Source organism: Scyliorhinus torazame, chromosome 27 (genome assembly GCF_047496885.1).
Source record: "Scyliorhinus torazame isolate Kashiwa2021f chromosome 27, sScyTor2.1, whole genome shotgun sequence".
Lineage (NCBI taxonomy): Eukaryota > Metazoa > Chordata > Chondrichthyes > Carcharhiniformes > Scyliorhinidae > Scyliorhinus > Scyliorhinus torazame.
The window spans coordinates 10,116,756-10,133,893 of NC_092733.1; the positions used below are offsets into that span (position 1 = coordinate 10,116,756).

General features: G+C 52.4%; 1 protein-coding gene across 1 annotated transcript in view; it reads right to left on the reverse strand.

The window, feature by feature from the left end:
- The window catches only part of LOC140403197 (noelin-2-like), a 473,392-nt gene that overhangs the window by 148,605 nt on the left and 307,649 nt on the right, over nt 1–17,138 (reverse strand). The window lies entirely within an intron of this gene.

The window sequence follows — 17,138 nt, forward strand, 5'->3', positions numbered from 1 at the left end:
GCAGCAATGAGGGAGGGAGGGAGTGAGGGAGTTACTGGGGCAGCAATGAGGGAGGGAGGGAGTGAGGGAGTTACTGGGGCAGCAATGAGGGAGGGAGGGAGTGAGGGAGTTACTGGGGCAGCAGTGAGGGAGGGAGGGAGTGTGGGAGTTACTGGGGCAGCAATGAGGGAGGGAGTGAGGGAGTTACTGGGGCAGCAGTGAGGGAGGGAGGGATTGAGGGAGGGAGTTACTGGGGCAGCTGTGAGGGAGGGAGTGAGGGAGTTACTGGGGCAGCAGTGAGGGAGGGAGGGAGGGAGTTACTGGGGCAGCTGTGAGGGAGGGAGGGAGAGAGGGGAGGGAGGAAGGGAGGGAGGGGAGGGAGTGTGGGAGGGAGGGGAGGGAGTGAGGGAGGGAGTTACTGGGGCAGCCGTGAGGGAGTGAGGGAGTGACAGAGGGAGTTACTGGGGCAGCCGTGAGTGAGGGAGTTACTGGGGCAGCAGTGAGGGAGGGAGTGAGGGAGGGAGTTACTGGGGCAGCCGTGAGGGAGGGAGGGAGTGAGGGAGTTACTGGGGCAGCAGTGAGGGAGGGACGGAGTGAGGGAGTTACTGGGGCAGCAGTGAGGGAGGGAGGGAGTTACTGGGGCAGCAGTGAGGGAGGGAGGGAGGGGAGTTACTGAGGCAGCAGTGAGGGAGGGACGGAGTGAGGGAGTTACTGGGGCAGCAGTGAGGGAGGAATGGAGTGAGGAAGGGAGTTACTGAGGCAGCCGTGAGGGAGGGAGGGGGGGAGTTACTGTGGCAGCAGTGAGGGAGGGATGGAGGGAGGGAGAGAGGGGTGGGAGTTACTGGGGCAGCAGTGAGGGAGGGAGCGAGTGAGGGAGGGAGTTACTGAGGCAGCCGTGAGGGAGGGAGGGAGGGAGTTACTGGGGCAGCAGTGAGGGAGGGAGGGAGTTACTGAGGCAGCCGTGAGGGAGGGAGGGAGGGAATTACTGGGGCAGCAGTGAGGGAGGGAGGGGAGTTACTGAGGCAGCAGTGAGGGAGGGAGGGAGTGAGGGAGTTACTGGGGCAGCTGTGAGGGAGGGAGGGAGTGAGGGAGTTACTGAGGCAGCAGTGAGGGAGGGAGGGAGTGAGGGAGTTACTGGGGCAGCTGTGAGGGAGGGAGGGAGTGAGGGAGAGAGGGGTGGGAGTTACTGGGGCAGCAGTGAGGGAGGGAGCGAGTGAGGGAGGGAGTTACTGAGGCAGCCGTGAGGGAGGGAGGGAGGGAGTTACTGGGGCAGCAGTGAGGGAGGGAGGGAGTTACTGAGGCAGCCGTGAGGGAGGGAGGGAGGGAATTACTGGGGCAGCAGTGAGGGAGGGAGGGGAGTTACTGAGGCAGCAGTGAGGGAGGGAGGGAGTGAGGGAGTTACTGGGGCAGCTGTGAGGGAGGGAGTGAGGGAGGGAGTTACTGGGGCAGCAGTGAGGGAGGGAGGGGAGTTACTGAGGCAGCAGTGAGGGAGGGAGGGAGTGAGGGAGTTACTGGGGCAGCTGTGAGGGAGGGAGGGAGTGAGGGAGTTACTGAGGCATCAGTGAGGGAGGGAGGGAGTGAGGGAGTTACTGGGGCAGCAGGGAGGGAGGGAGGGAGGGGTAGTTACTGGGGCAGCAGTGAGGGAGGGAGGGATTGAGGGAGTTACTGAGGCAGCAGTGAGGGAGGGAGGGAGGGAGGGGAGGGAGTTACTGGGGCAGCAGTGAGGGAGGGAGGGAGGGAGGGAGGGGAGGGAGTTACTGGGGCAGCAGTGAGGGAGGGAGGGAGGGAGTGAGGGAGTTACTGAAGCAGCAGTGAGGGAGGGAGGGAGGGATGGAGTGAGGGAGGGAGTTACTGGGGCAGCCGTGAGGGAGGGAGGGGAGGGTGTTACTGGGGCAGCAGTGAGGGAGGGAGGGAGTGTAGGGTGTTACTGGGGCAGCAGTGAGGGAGGGAGGGCGTGTAGGGTGTTACTGGGGCAGCAGTGAGGGAGGGAGGGATTGAGGGAGGGAGTTACTGGGGCAGCTGTGAGGGAGGGAGTGAGGGAGTTATTGGGGCAGCAGTGAGGGAGGGAGGGAGGGAGGGGAGTTACTGAGGCAGCAGTGAGGGAGGGAGGGAGGGAGTGAGGGAGTTACTGGGGCAGCAGTGAGGGAGGGAGGGTAGTTACTGAGGCAGCAGTGAGGGAATGAGGGTGTGAGGGAGGTGTTACTGGGGCAACCGTGAGGGAGGGAGGGAGGGAGGGGAGGGAGTGAGGGAGCGAGTTACTGGGGCAGCTGTGAGGGAGGGCGGGAGGGAGTGAGGGAGTTACTGGGGCAGCCGTGAGAGAGGGAGGGAGGGAGTGAGGGAGTTACTGGGGCAGCAGTGAGGGAGGGAGGGTGTGAGGGAGTTACTGGGGCAGCAGTGAGGGAATGAGGGTGTGAGGGAGGGAGTTACTGGGGCAGCTGTGAGGGAGGCAGGGAGGGAGGGGAGGGAGGGAGGGAGCATGGGAGCAGGAGGGAGGAGCGTGGCTGAGTTACGCTGCTCTAATTTGAAGTGTTTAAGACGGGCAAAGGATTCATGGGGTGAATGGAGAATAACTGTTGCAGTGAGGGAGGCAGGGGAGGGAGTTACTGAGGCAGCAGTGAGGGAGGGAGTGAGGGAGAGGAGAGAGTGGGGGTGTCATCTGGGGGGAGTGGGTCCTCTGGGGAAGAGACTGGGGGGGAGAGGGAAAGACTATATTGAGGGGGGGGGGAACAGGCTCGGTTGCAAGGGGGAGAGACTGGGGGAGAGACTGGGGTGGAGAGGCGGGGAAAGACTGGGGGAGAAACTAAGGGGAGAGACTGGGGTGGAGAGGCGGGGAGAGACTGAGCAGAGAGACTGAGGGGTGAGACTGAGGGGGGATAGACTGAGGGGAGAGACTGAGGGGCGAGACTGAGGGGGAGACTGGGGGAGAGACTGGGGTGGAGGGGTGGAGAGACTGAGGGGGGAGAGACTGAGGGGAGAGACTGAGGAGAGAGACTGGGGGAGAGACTGGGGTGGAGAGGCGGGGAAAGACTGAGGGGGGAGAGACTGAGGGGAGAGACTGAGGGGAGAGACTGGGGGAGAGACTGGGGTGGTGGGAGGGAGAGACTGGGGGAGAGACTGGGGTGGAGAGACTGGGTTGGAGAGGCGGGGAGAGACTGAGGGGGGAGAGACTGAGGGGGGAACGACTGAGGGGAGAGACTGAGGGGAGAGACTGAGGTGGAGGGAGGGAGAGACTGGGGGAGAGACTGGGGTGGAGGGAGGGAGAGACTGGAGGAGAGACTGGGGTGGAGGGGAGGAGGGACTGAGGGGGGAGAGACTGAGGGGAGAGACTGAGGGGAGAGACTGAGGGGAGAGACTGAGGGGAGAGACTGAGGGGAGAGACTGGGGTGGAGGGAGGGAGAGACTGGGGGAGAGAGTGGGGTGGAGAGACTGGGGTGGAGAGGCAGGGAGAGACTGAGGGGGGAGAGACTGAGGGGAGAGACTGAGGGGAGAGACTGGGGGAGAGACAGGGGTGGAGGGGTGGAGAGACTGGGGGAGAAACTAAGGGGAGAGACTGGGGTGGAGAGACGGGGAGAGACTGAGGGGGGAGAGACTGAGGGGAGAGACTGAGGGGAGAGACTGAGGGAGGAGACTGGGTTGGAGAGGCGGTGAGAGACTGAGGGGGGAGAGACTGAGGGGGGAGAGACTGAGGGGGAGACTGGAGGGAGAGAGATTGGGGTGAAGAGGCGGGGAGAGACTGAGGGGGTAGAGACTGAGGGGGGAGACTGGAGGGAGAGAGATTGGGGTGAAGAGGCGGGGAGAGACTGAGGGGGGAGAGACTGAAGGGGGAGACTGGAGGGGGAGAGATTGGGTGGAGAGATTGGAGGGGAGATACTTGGGGAAGAGACCGCGGGGGGGGGGGGGGGGGACTGCGGGGAGGGACTGTGGTGGAGAGATTTGGGGGGGGAGAACCAGAGGGAGTGGGGAGAGACTAGGGGGAGTAGGGAGAGACTGAGAGAGGGAGCGTGGGATGGGGGGCCACTAGGGGTGAGAGACTGGGGGTGGGAGAGACTAGAGGGGAGAGACTTGGGGGGAGGGGGGATTGCGGAGAGAGAACCGGAGGGAGTGGTGAGAGACTGAGGGAGGGGGGGCATAGGATGGAGGGCCACTAAGGGGGAGAGATTGGGGAGGAGACTGGGAGGAAGAATTCCTGTTTATTCCCGGTTTGTTACCTTATGATCCATCAGAGGGCAGTAGAACGGAGTTGCTGATTGGCTGTTGCGGGTAAAATTTGCATCAGTGCATTGCGGTCACCGTATCTTGAAGGTGGTTTGTGGAGGTGCTGTTGTCAAGTGACAGTTCAACCCGAAACAATTCTTCAGTGTTTCCCTCCCTACCTCCTCCTCTAACCAAAAAAAAAAAGACAATCGCTTTAAGGATCCCAGCCGAGTAAAGATCAAGAGGGAGACTCGAGGGCAGGTAGAAGTAGAAAGAAGTGACATCACAGCCTGCAGTGAAAGAGCGCGAGGAGAGCAGCGGGGACTCAGTGAAAGAGCGCGAGGAGAGTGGCGGGACCACAGGATAAAAGAGTGCGAGGAGAGCGGCGGAGACTCTGTGAAAGAGCGCGAGGAGAGCGGCGGGGACACAGGATAAAAGAGCGCAAGGAGAGCGGCAGAGACTCAGTGGAAGAGCACGAGGAGAGTGGCGGGACCACAGGATAAAAGAGCGCGAGGAGAGCGGCGGAGACTCTGTGAAAGAGCGCGAGGAGAGCGGCGGGGACACAGGATAAAAGAGCGCGAGGAGAGCGGCGGGGACACAGGATAAAAGAGCGCAAGGAGAGCGGCGGAGACTCAGTGGAAGAGCACGAGGAGAGTGGCGGGACCACAGGATAAAAGAGCGCGAGGAGAGCGGCGGGACCACAGGATAAAAGAACGCGAGGAGAGCGGCGGGGACACAGGATAAAAGCAGGAAGGCAGTGCAGGTGTCCCCTGCGCTCATCTCCCTCCAAAACAGGTATACCGATTTGGATACTGTTGGGGGAGATGACTCACCAGGGGAAGGCAGTAGTAGCCAGGCTCATGGCACTGTGGCTGGCTCTGCTGCACAGAAGGGCGGGAAAAAGACTGGCAAGGCTATAGTCATAGGGGATTCAATCGTAAGGGGAGTAGACAGGCGTTTCTGTGGTCGAAAATGAGACTCCCGAATAGTATGTTGCCTCCCGGGTGCACAAGTCAGGGATGTCTCAGATCGGCTGCAGGACATACTGAAGGGGGAGGGTGAACAGCCAGTTGTCGTGGTGCATATAGGCACCAACGATATAGGTAAAAAACGGGATGAGGTCCTACAATCAGAATTTAAGGAGTGAGGAGATAAGTTAAAAAGTAGGGCCACAAAGGTAGTAATCTCAGGATTGCTACCAGTGCCATGAGACAGTCAGAGTAGAAATTCAAGAATAGTCAGAATGAATGCGTGGCTTGAGAGATGGTGCAGGAGGGAGGGGTTCAGATTTTTGGGACATTGGAACCGGTTCTGGGGGCGGTGGGATCATTACAAATCAGATGGTCTACACCTGGGCAGGACTGGAACCAATGTCCTAGGGGGTGCTTTTGCTAACACTGTTGGGGAGGTTTTAAACTAATGTGGCAAGAGGATGGGAACCAGATTAGGAAGTTAGAGGTCAGTAAAGAGGCAGCAACTAAAGCCAGTAAGGTACGAGATAATAAACTCAATGTGACTAAGGGGAAGAGTAGACAGGGAAGAGATGATGAATGCAAAGGGACAGGTGGTCTGAGGTGCATTTGTTTCAATGCGAGAAGTGGAGCAGGTAAGGCAGATGAACTTAGCGCTTGGATTAGTACCTGGGAATATGATGTTATTGGTATTACTGAGACTTGGTTGAGGGAAGGGCAAGACTGGCACCTAAATATCCCAGGGTATAGGTGCTTCAGGAGGGATAGAGAGGGAGGTAAAAGGGGTGGAGGAGTTGCATTACTGGTCAGAGATGATATCACAGCTGTGATTAAGGAGGGCACGATGGAGGATTCGAGCACTGAGGCAATATGGGAGAGCTAAGAAATAGGAAGGGTGCAGTAACATTGTTGAGGCTTTACTACACGCCTCCCAAAAGCGAGCGTGAAGTAGAGGTACAAATATGTAGACAGATTATAGAAAAATGTAGGAGCAATAGGGTGGTCGTGATGTGAGATTTTAACTTCCCCAACATTGAATGGGACTCATGTAGTGTTGGAGGCGTAGATGGAGCAGAATTTCTAAGGAGCATCCAGGAGAGTTTTTTAGAGCAGTATGTAAATAGTCCAACTCGGGAGGGGGCTATACAGTGATTCAGGGAGGGAGTTACTGGGGCAGCTGTGAGGGAGGAAGGGAGGGAGGGGAGGGAGGAAGGGAGGGAGGGGAGGGAGTGAGGGAGGGAGGGGAGGGAGTGAGGGAGGGAGTTACTGGGGCAGCCGTGAGGGAGCGAGGGAGCGAGGGAGGGAGTTACTGGGGCAGCCGTGATGAGGGAGTTACTGGGGCAGCAGTGAGGGAGGGAAGGAGGGAGGGAGGGAGTGAGTTACTGGGGCAGCTGTGAGGGAGGGAGGGAGGGAGGGGAGTTACTGAGGCAGCAGTGCGGGAGTGAGGGAGGAAGTTACTGGGGCAGCCGTGAGGGAGTGAGGGAGGGAGTTATTGGGGCAGCCGTGAGGGAGGGAGTGAGGGAGGGAGTTACTGGGGCAGCCGTGAGGGAGGGAGGGAGTGAGTGAGTTACTGGGGCAGCAGTGAGGGAGGGAGGGGAGGGAGTTACTGGGGCAGCAGTGAGGGAGGGACGGAGTGAGGGAGTTACTGGGGCAGCAGTGAGGGAGGGAGGGAGTTACTGGGGCAGCAGTGAGGGAGGGAGGGAGGGGAGTTACTGAGGCAGCAGTGAGGGAGGGACGGAGTGAGGGAGTTACTGGGGCAGCAGTGAGGGAGGAATGGAGTTACTGGGGCAGCAATGAGGGATGGAGGGAGGGAGGGAGAGAGGGGTGGGAGTTACTGGGGTAGCAGTGAGGGAGGGAGCGAGTGAGGGAGGGAGTTACTGAGGCAGCCGTGAGGGAGGGAGGGAGGGAGTTACTGGGGCAGCAGTGAGGGAGGGAGGGAGGGAGTTACTGAGGCAACCTTGAGGGAGGGAGGGAGGGAATTACTGGGGCAGCAGTGAGGGAGGGAGGGGAGTTACTGAGGCAGCAGTGAGGGAGGGAGGGAGTGAGGGAGGTACTGGGGCAGCTGTGAGGGAGGGAGGGAGTGAGGGAGTTACTGAGGCAGCAGTGAGGGAGGGAGGGAGTGAGGGAGTTACTGGGGCAGCTGTGAGGGAGGGAGTGAGGGAGGGAGTTACTGGGGCAGCAGTGAGGGAGGGAGGGGAGTTACTGAGGCAGCAGTGAGGGAGGGAGGGAGTGAGGGAGTTACTGGGGCAGCTGTGAGGGAGGGAGGGAGTGAGGGAGTTACTGAGGCATCAGTGAGGGAGGGGAGGGAGTTACTGGGGCAGCAGGGAGGGAGGGAGTGAGTTACTGGGGCAGCCGTGAGGGAGGGAGGGAGGGGTAGTTACTGAGGCAGCAGTGAGGGAGGGAGGGAGTGAGGGGAGGGAGTTTCTGGGGCAGCAGTGAGGGAGGGAGGGAGGGAGGGAGGGAGTTACTGAAGCAGCAGTGAGGGAGGGAGTGGGGGAGGGAGGGAGGGAGTTACTGGGGCTGCAGTGAGGGAGGAAGTTGAGGGAGGGGAGGGAGTGAGGGAGGGAGTTTCTGGGGCAGCCGTGAGGGAGGGAGGGAGTGAGAGAGGGAGTTACTGAGGCAGCAGTGAGGGAGGGAGGGGAGGGAGTTACTGGGGCAGCAGTGAGGGAGGGAGGGAGGGGAGTTACTATGCTGATATCCACACACACACACTATGCTGATATCCACAAACACACACTATGCTGGTATCCACACACACACACTATGCTGATATCCACACACACACACTATGCTGCTATCCACACACACACACTATGCTGACATCCACACACACCTCTGATATCCACACACGCACACTATGCTGATATCCACACACACACACTATGCTGATATCCACACACACACACTATGCTGCTATCCACACACACACTATGCTACTATCCACACACACACACTATGCTGATATCCACACACACACACTATGCTGCTATCCACACACACACTATGCTGATATCCACACACACACTATGCTGATATCCACACACACCTCTGATATCCACACACGCACACTATGCTGCTATCCACACACACACTATGCTGATATCCACACTCACCTCTGATATCCACACACGCACACTATGCTGATATCCACACACGCACACTACGCTGTTATCCACACACACACTATGCTGATATCCACACACACACACTATCCTGCTATCCACACACACACACTATGCTGATATCCACACACACACACTATGCTGATATCCACACACACACTATGCTGATATCCACACACACACACTATGCTGATATCCACACACACACTATGCTGATATCCACACACACCTCTGATATCCACACACACACACTATGCTGATATCCACACACACACTATGCTGCTATCCACACACACACTCTATGCTGATATCCACACACACACACTATGCTGATATCCACACACATACACTATGCTGATATCCACACACACCTCTGATATCCACACACGCACACTATGCTGATATCCACACACACACACTATGCTGCTATCCACACACACACTCTATGCTGATATCCACACACACACACTGTGCTGATATCCACACACACACACACTATGCTGATATCCACACACACACAAACATCTCTGATATCCACAAACACACACTGTGCTGATATCCACACACACACAAACATCTCTGATATCCACACACACACACTGTGCTGATATCCACACACACACAAACATCTCTGATATCCACACACACACACTGTGCTGATATCCACACACACTATGCTGATATCCACACACACACTCTATGCTGATATCCACACACACACTATGCTGATATCCACACACACATTATGCTGATATCCACACACACACTATGCTGATATCCACACACACCTCTGTTATCCACACACACACACTATGCTGATATCCACACACACACAAACATCTCTGATATCCACAAACACACACTGTGCTGATATCCACACACACACAAACATCTCTGATATCCACACACACACACTGTGCTGATATCCACACACACACAAACATCTCTGATATCCACACACACACACTGTGCTGATATCCACACACACTATGCTGATATCCACACACACACTCTATGCTGATATCCACACACACACTATGCTGATATCCACACACACACTATGCTGATATCCACACACACCTCTGATATCCACACACGCACACTATGCTGATATCCACACACACACACTATGCTGATATCCACACACACACACTACGCTGATATCCACACACACACACTATGCTGATATCCACACACACACTGTGCTGATATCCACACACACACACTATGCTGATATCCACACACACACTCTATGCTGATATCCACACACACACACTATGCTGATATCCACACATACACTCGATGCTGATATCCACACACACACACTGTGCTGATATCCACACACACACTCTATGCTGATATCCACACACACACATTATGCTCATATCCACACACACACACTATGCTGATATACACACACTGTGCTGATATCCACACACACACTATGCTGCTATCCACACACACACGCTATGCTGATATCCACACACACACTCTATGCTGATATCCACACACACACACTATGCTGATATCCACACACACACACTATGCTGATATCCACACACACACAAACATCTCTGATATCCACACACACGCACTGTGCTGATATCCACACACACACTATGCTGCTATCCACACACACACTGTGCTGCTATCCACACACACACACTATGCTTATATCCACACACACACAAACATCTCTGATATCCACACACACACTCTGTACTGATATCCACACACACACTCTATGCTGATATCCACACACACACACTGTGCTGATATCCACACACACACTCTATGCTGATATCCACACACACACTATGCTGATATCCACACACACACACTATGCTGATATACACACACTGTGCTGATAGCCACACACACACTATGCTGATATCCACACACACACACTATGCTGATATCCACGCTCACTCACTATGCTGCTATCCACACACACACACACTGTGCTGCTATCCACACACACACTCTGTGCTGATATCCACACACACACTATGCTGCTATCCACACACACACTCTATGCTGATATCCACACACACACACTATGCTGATATCCACGCACACACTCTATGCTGCTATCCACACACACACACACTATGCTGATATCCACACACACACACTATGCTGATATCCACACACACACACTATGCTGATATCCATGCACACACACTATGCTGCTATCCACACACACACACAGTGCTGATATCCACACACACACACTATGCTGATATCCACGCACACACTCTATGCTGCTATCCACACACACACACACTGTGCTGATATCCACACACACACTCTATGCTGATATCCACACACACACTATGCTGATATCCACACACACACACTATGCTGATATACACACACTGTGCTGATAGCCACACACACACTATGCTGATATCCACACACACACACTATGCTGATATCCACGCTCACTCACTATGCTGCTATCCACACACACACACACTGTGCTGCTATCCACACACACACTCTGTGCTGATATCCACACACACACTATGCTGCTATCCACACACACACCCTATGCTGATATCCACACACACACACTATGCTGATATCCACGCACACACTCTATGCTGCTATCCACACACACACACACTATGCTGATATCCACACACACACACTATGCTGATATCCACACACACACACTATGCTGATATCCATGCACACACACTATGCTGCTATCCACACACACACACAGTGCTGATATCCACACACACACACTATGCTGATATCCACACACACACACTATGCTGCTAACCACACACACACACACTATGCTGCTATCCACACACACACACTATGCTGCTATCCACACACACACTATGCTGCTATCCACACACACACTATGCTGCTATCCACACACACACACGCTATGCTGCTATCCACACACACACACTGTGCTGATATCCACACACACACTATGCTGCTATCCACACACACACACACTGTGCTGCTATCCACACACACACACTAAGCAGCTATCCACACACACACTATGCTGATATCCACACACAGACTATGCTGAGATCCACACACACACTATGCTGATATCCACACGCACACTATGCTGCTATCCACACACACACTCTATGCTGATATCCACACTCACACTAGGCTGCCATCCACACACACACTATGCTGATATCCACACACACACTATGCTGCTATCCACACACACACTATGCTGCTATCCACACACACACACTATGCTGCTATCCACACACACACACTATGCTGATATCCACACACACACACTATGCTGCTATCCACACACACACACACTATGCTGCTATCCACACACACACACGCTATGCTGCTATCCACACACACACACTGTGCTGATATCCACACACACACTATGCTGCTATCCATACACACACACACTGTGCTGCTATCCACACACACACTATGCTGCTATCCACACACAGACTATGCTGCTATCCACACACACACACTATGCTTCTATCCACACACACACACTATGCTGATATCCACACACACACTATGCTGATATCCACACACACACTATGCTGATATCCACACACACAAACTATGCTGCTATCCACACACACACACTATGCTGATATCCACACACACACACTATGCTGATATCCACACACACACAATGCTGCCATCCACACACACACTATGCTGATATCCACACACACACTATGCTGCTATCCACACACACACTATGCTGCTATCCACACACACAAACTATGCTACTATCCACACACACACACTATGCTGATATCCACACACACACACTATGCTGCTATCCACACACACACACTATGCTGATATCCACGCACACACACTATGCTGCTATCCACACACACACACACTGTGCTGCTATCCACACACACACACTGTGCTGCTATCCACACACACACACTATGCTGATATCCACACACACACTATGCTGATATCCACACACACACTATGCTGATATCCACACACACACTCTATGCTGATATCCACACACACACTATGCTGCTATCCACACACACACACTATGCTGATATCCACACACACACTATGCTGCTATCCACACACACACTCTATGCTGATATCCACACACACACTCTATGCTGATATCCACACACACACTATGCTGCTATCTACACACACACTATGCTGATATCCACACACACACTATGCTGCTATCCACACACACACTCTATGCTGATATCCACACACACACTATGCTGCTATCCACACACACACTCTATGCTGATATCCACACACACACTATGCTGCTATCCACACACACACACTATGCTGATATCCACACACACACTATGCTGATATCCACACACACAGTATGCTGCTATCCACACACACACTCTATGCTGATATCCACACACACACTATGCTGCTATCCACACACAAACACTATGCTGATATCCAGACACACACTATGCTGCTATCCACACACACACACTGTGCTGCTATCCACACACACACACTATGCTGATATCCACACACACACTATGCTGATATCCACACACACACTATGCTGATATCCACACACACACTCTATGCTGATATCCACACACACACTATGCTGCTATCCACACACACACACTATGCTGATATCCACACACACACTATGCTGCTATCCACACACACACTCTATGCTCATATCCACACACACACTCTATGCTGATATCCACACACACACTATGCTGCTATCCACACACACACACTATGCTGATATCCACACACACACTATGCTGCTATCCACACACACACTCTATGCTGATATCCACACACACACTATGCTGCTATCCACACACACACTCTATGCTGATATCCACACACACACTATGCTGCTATCCACACACACACACTATGCTGATATCCACACACACACTATGCTGATATCCACACACACAGTATGCTGCTATCCACACACACACTCTATGCTGATATCCACACACACACTATGCTGCTATCCACACACAAACACTATGCTGATATCCAGACACACACTATGCTGCTATCCACACACACACTCTATGCTGATATCCACACACACACTATGCTGCTATCCACACACACACACTATGCTGATATCCACACACACACTCTATGCTGATATCCACACGCACACACTATGCTGATATCCACAGACACCTCTGATATCCACACACGCACACTATGCTGATATCCACACACACTATGCTGCTATCCACACACACACTCTATGCTGATATCCACACACACACTATGCTGCTATCCACACACACACACTATGCTGATATCCACACACACACTATGCTGATATCCACACACACAGTATGCTGCTATCCACACACACACTCTATGCTGATATCCACACACACACTATGCTGATATCCACACACACACACTGTGCTGATATCCACACACACACTCTATGCTGATATCCACACACAGACTATGCTGATATCCACACACACACTATGCTGCTATCCACACACACACTCTATGCTGATATCCACACACACACACTGTGCTGATATCCACACACACACTCTATGCTGATATCCACACACACACTATGCTGATATCCACACACACACAATATGCTGCTATCCACACACACACACTATGCTGCTATCCACACACACACACTATGCTGCTATCCACACACACACTATGCTGCTATCCACACACACACACTATGCTGATATCCACGCACACACACTATGCTGCTATCCACACACACACACAATGTGCTGCTATCCACACACACACTCTATGCTGATATCCACACACACACACTATGCTGCTATCCACACACACACTCTATGCTGATATCCACACACACACACTATGCTGATATCCACGCACACACACTATGCTGCTATCCACACACACACACACTATGCTGATATCCACACACACACACAATGCTGATATCCACACACACACACTATGCTGATATCCACGCACACACACTATGCTGCTACCCACACACACACACTGTGCTGATATCCACACACACACTCTGCTGATATCCACACACACTTTGCTGATATCCACACATGCACACTATGCTGCTATCCACACACACACACCTCTGATATCCACACACACACACTATGCTGATATCCACACGCACACACTATGCTGATATCCACACGCGCACACTATGCTGATATCCACACACACCTCTGATATCCACACACACACACACTATGCTGATATCCACACACACACACACTATGCTGATATCCACACACACACACCTCTGATATCCACACACACACACTTTGCTGATATCCAAACACACCTCTGATATCCACACACACACTCTATGCTGATATCCACACACACACACTATGCTGCTATCCACACACACACTATGCTGATATCCACACACACCTCTGATATCCACACACGTACACTATGCTGATATCCACACACACACTATGCTGATATCCACACACACCTCTGATATCCACACACACACACTATGCTGATATCCACACACACACTATGCTGATATCCACACACACACACCTCTGATATCCACACACACACACTATGCTGATATCCACACACACCTCTGATATCCACACACGCACACTATGCTGATATCCACATACACACACTATGCTGATATCCACAAACACACACTATGCTGGTATCCACACACACCTCTGATATCCACACACGTACACTATGCTGATATCCACACACACACACTATGCTGATATCCACACACACCTCTGATATCCACACACACACACTATGCTGATATCCACACACACACTTTGCTGATATCCACACACACACACTATGCTGCTATCCACACACACACTATGCTGATATCCACACACACACACTATCCTGCTATCCACACACACACAGGATGCTGATATCCACACACACACACTATGCTGCTATCCACACACACACACACTATGCTGATATCCACACACACACACTATGCTGCTATCCACACACACACTATGCTGATATACACACACACACTATGCTGATATCCACACACACCTCTGATATCCACACACGCACACTATGCTGATATCCACACACACACACTATGCTTCTATCCACACACACACACTATGCTGATATCCACACACACACTATGCTGATATCCACACACACACTATGCTGATATCCACACACACAAACTATGCTGCTATCCACACACACACACTATGCTGATATCCACACACACACACTATGCTGATATCCACACACACACTATGCTGCCATCCACACACACACTATGCTGATATCCACACACACACTATGCTGCTATCCACACACACACTATGCTGCTATCCACACACACAAACTATGCTGCTATCCACACACACACACTGTGCTGATATCCACACACACACACTATGCTGCTATCCACACACACACACTATGCTGATATCCACGCACACACACTATGCTGCTATCCACACACACACACACTGTGCTGCTATCCACACACACACACTGTGCTGCTATCCACACACACACACTATGCTGATATCCACACACACACTATGCTGATATCCACACACACACTATGCTGATATCCACACACACCTCTGATATCCACACACGTACACTATGCTGATATCCACACACACACTATGCTGATATCCACACACACCTCTGATATCCACACACACACACTATGCTGATATCCACACACACACTATGCTGATATCCACACACACACACCTCTGATATCCACACACACACACTATGCTGATATCCACACACACCTCTGATATCCACACACGCACACTATGCTGATATCCACATACACACACTATGCTGATATCCACAAACACACACTATGCTGGTATCCACACACACCTCTGATATCCACACACGTACACTATGCTGATATCCACACACACACACTATGCTGATATCCACACACACCTCTGATATCCACACACACACACTATGCTGATATCCACACACACACTTTGCTGATATCCACACACACACACTATGCTGCTATCCACACACACACTATGCTGATATCCACACACACACACTATCCTGCTATCCACACACACACAGGATGCTGATATCCACACACACACACTATGCTGCTATCCACACACACACACACTATGCTGATATCCACACACACACACTATGCTGCTATCCACACACACACTATGCTGATATACACACACACACTATGCTGATATCCACACACACCTCTGATATCCACACACGCACACTATGCTGATATCCACACACACACACTATGCTTCTATCCACACACACACACTATGCTGATATCCACACACACACTATGCTGATATCCACACACACACTATGCTGATATCCACACACACAAACTATGCTGCTATCCACACACACACACTATGCTGATATCCACACACACAAACTATGCTGCTATCCACACACACACACTATGCTGATATCCACACACACACACTATGCTGATATCCACACACACACTATGCTGCCATCCACACACACACTATGCTGATATCCACACACACACTATGCTGCTATCCACACACACACTATGCTGCTATCCACACACACAAACTATGCTGCTATCCACACACACACACTATGCTGATATCCACACACACACACTATGCTGCTATCCACACACACACACTATGCTGATATCCACGCACACACACTATGCTGCTATCCACACACACACACACTGTGCTGCTATCCACACACACACACTGTGCTGCTATCCACACACACACACTATGCTGATATCCACACACACACTATGCTGATATCCACACACACACTATGCTGATATCCACACACACACTCTATGCTGATATCCACACACACACTATGCTGCTATCCA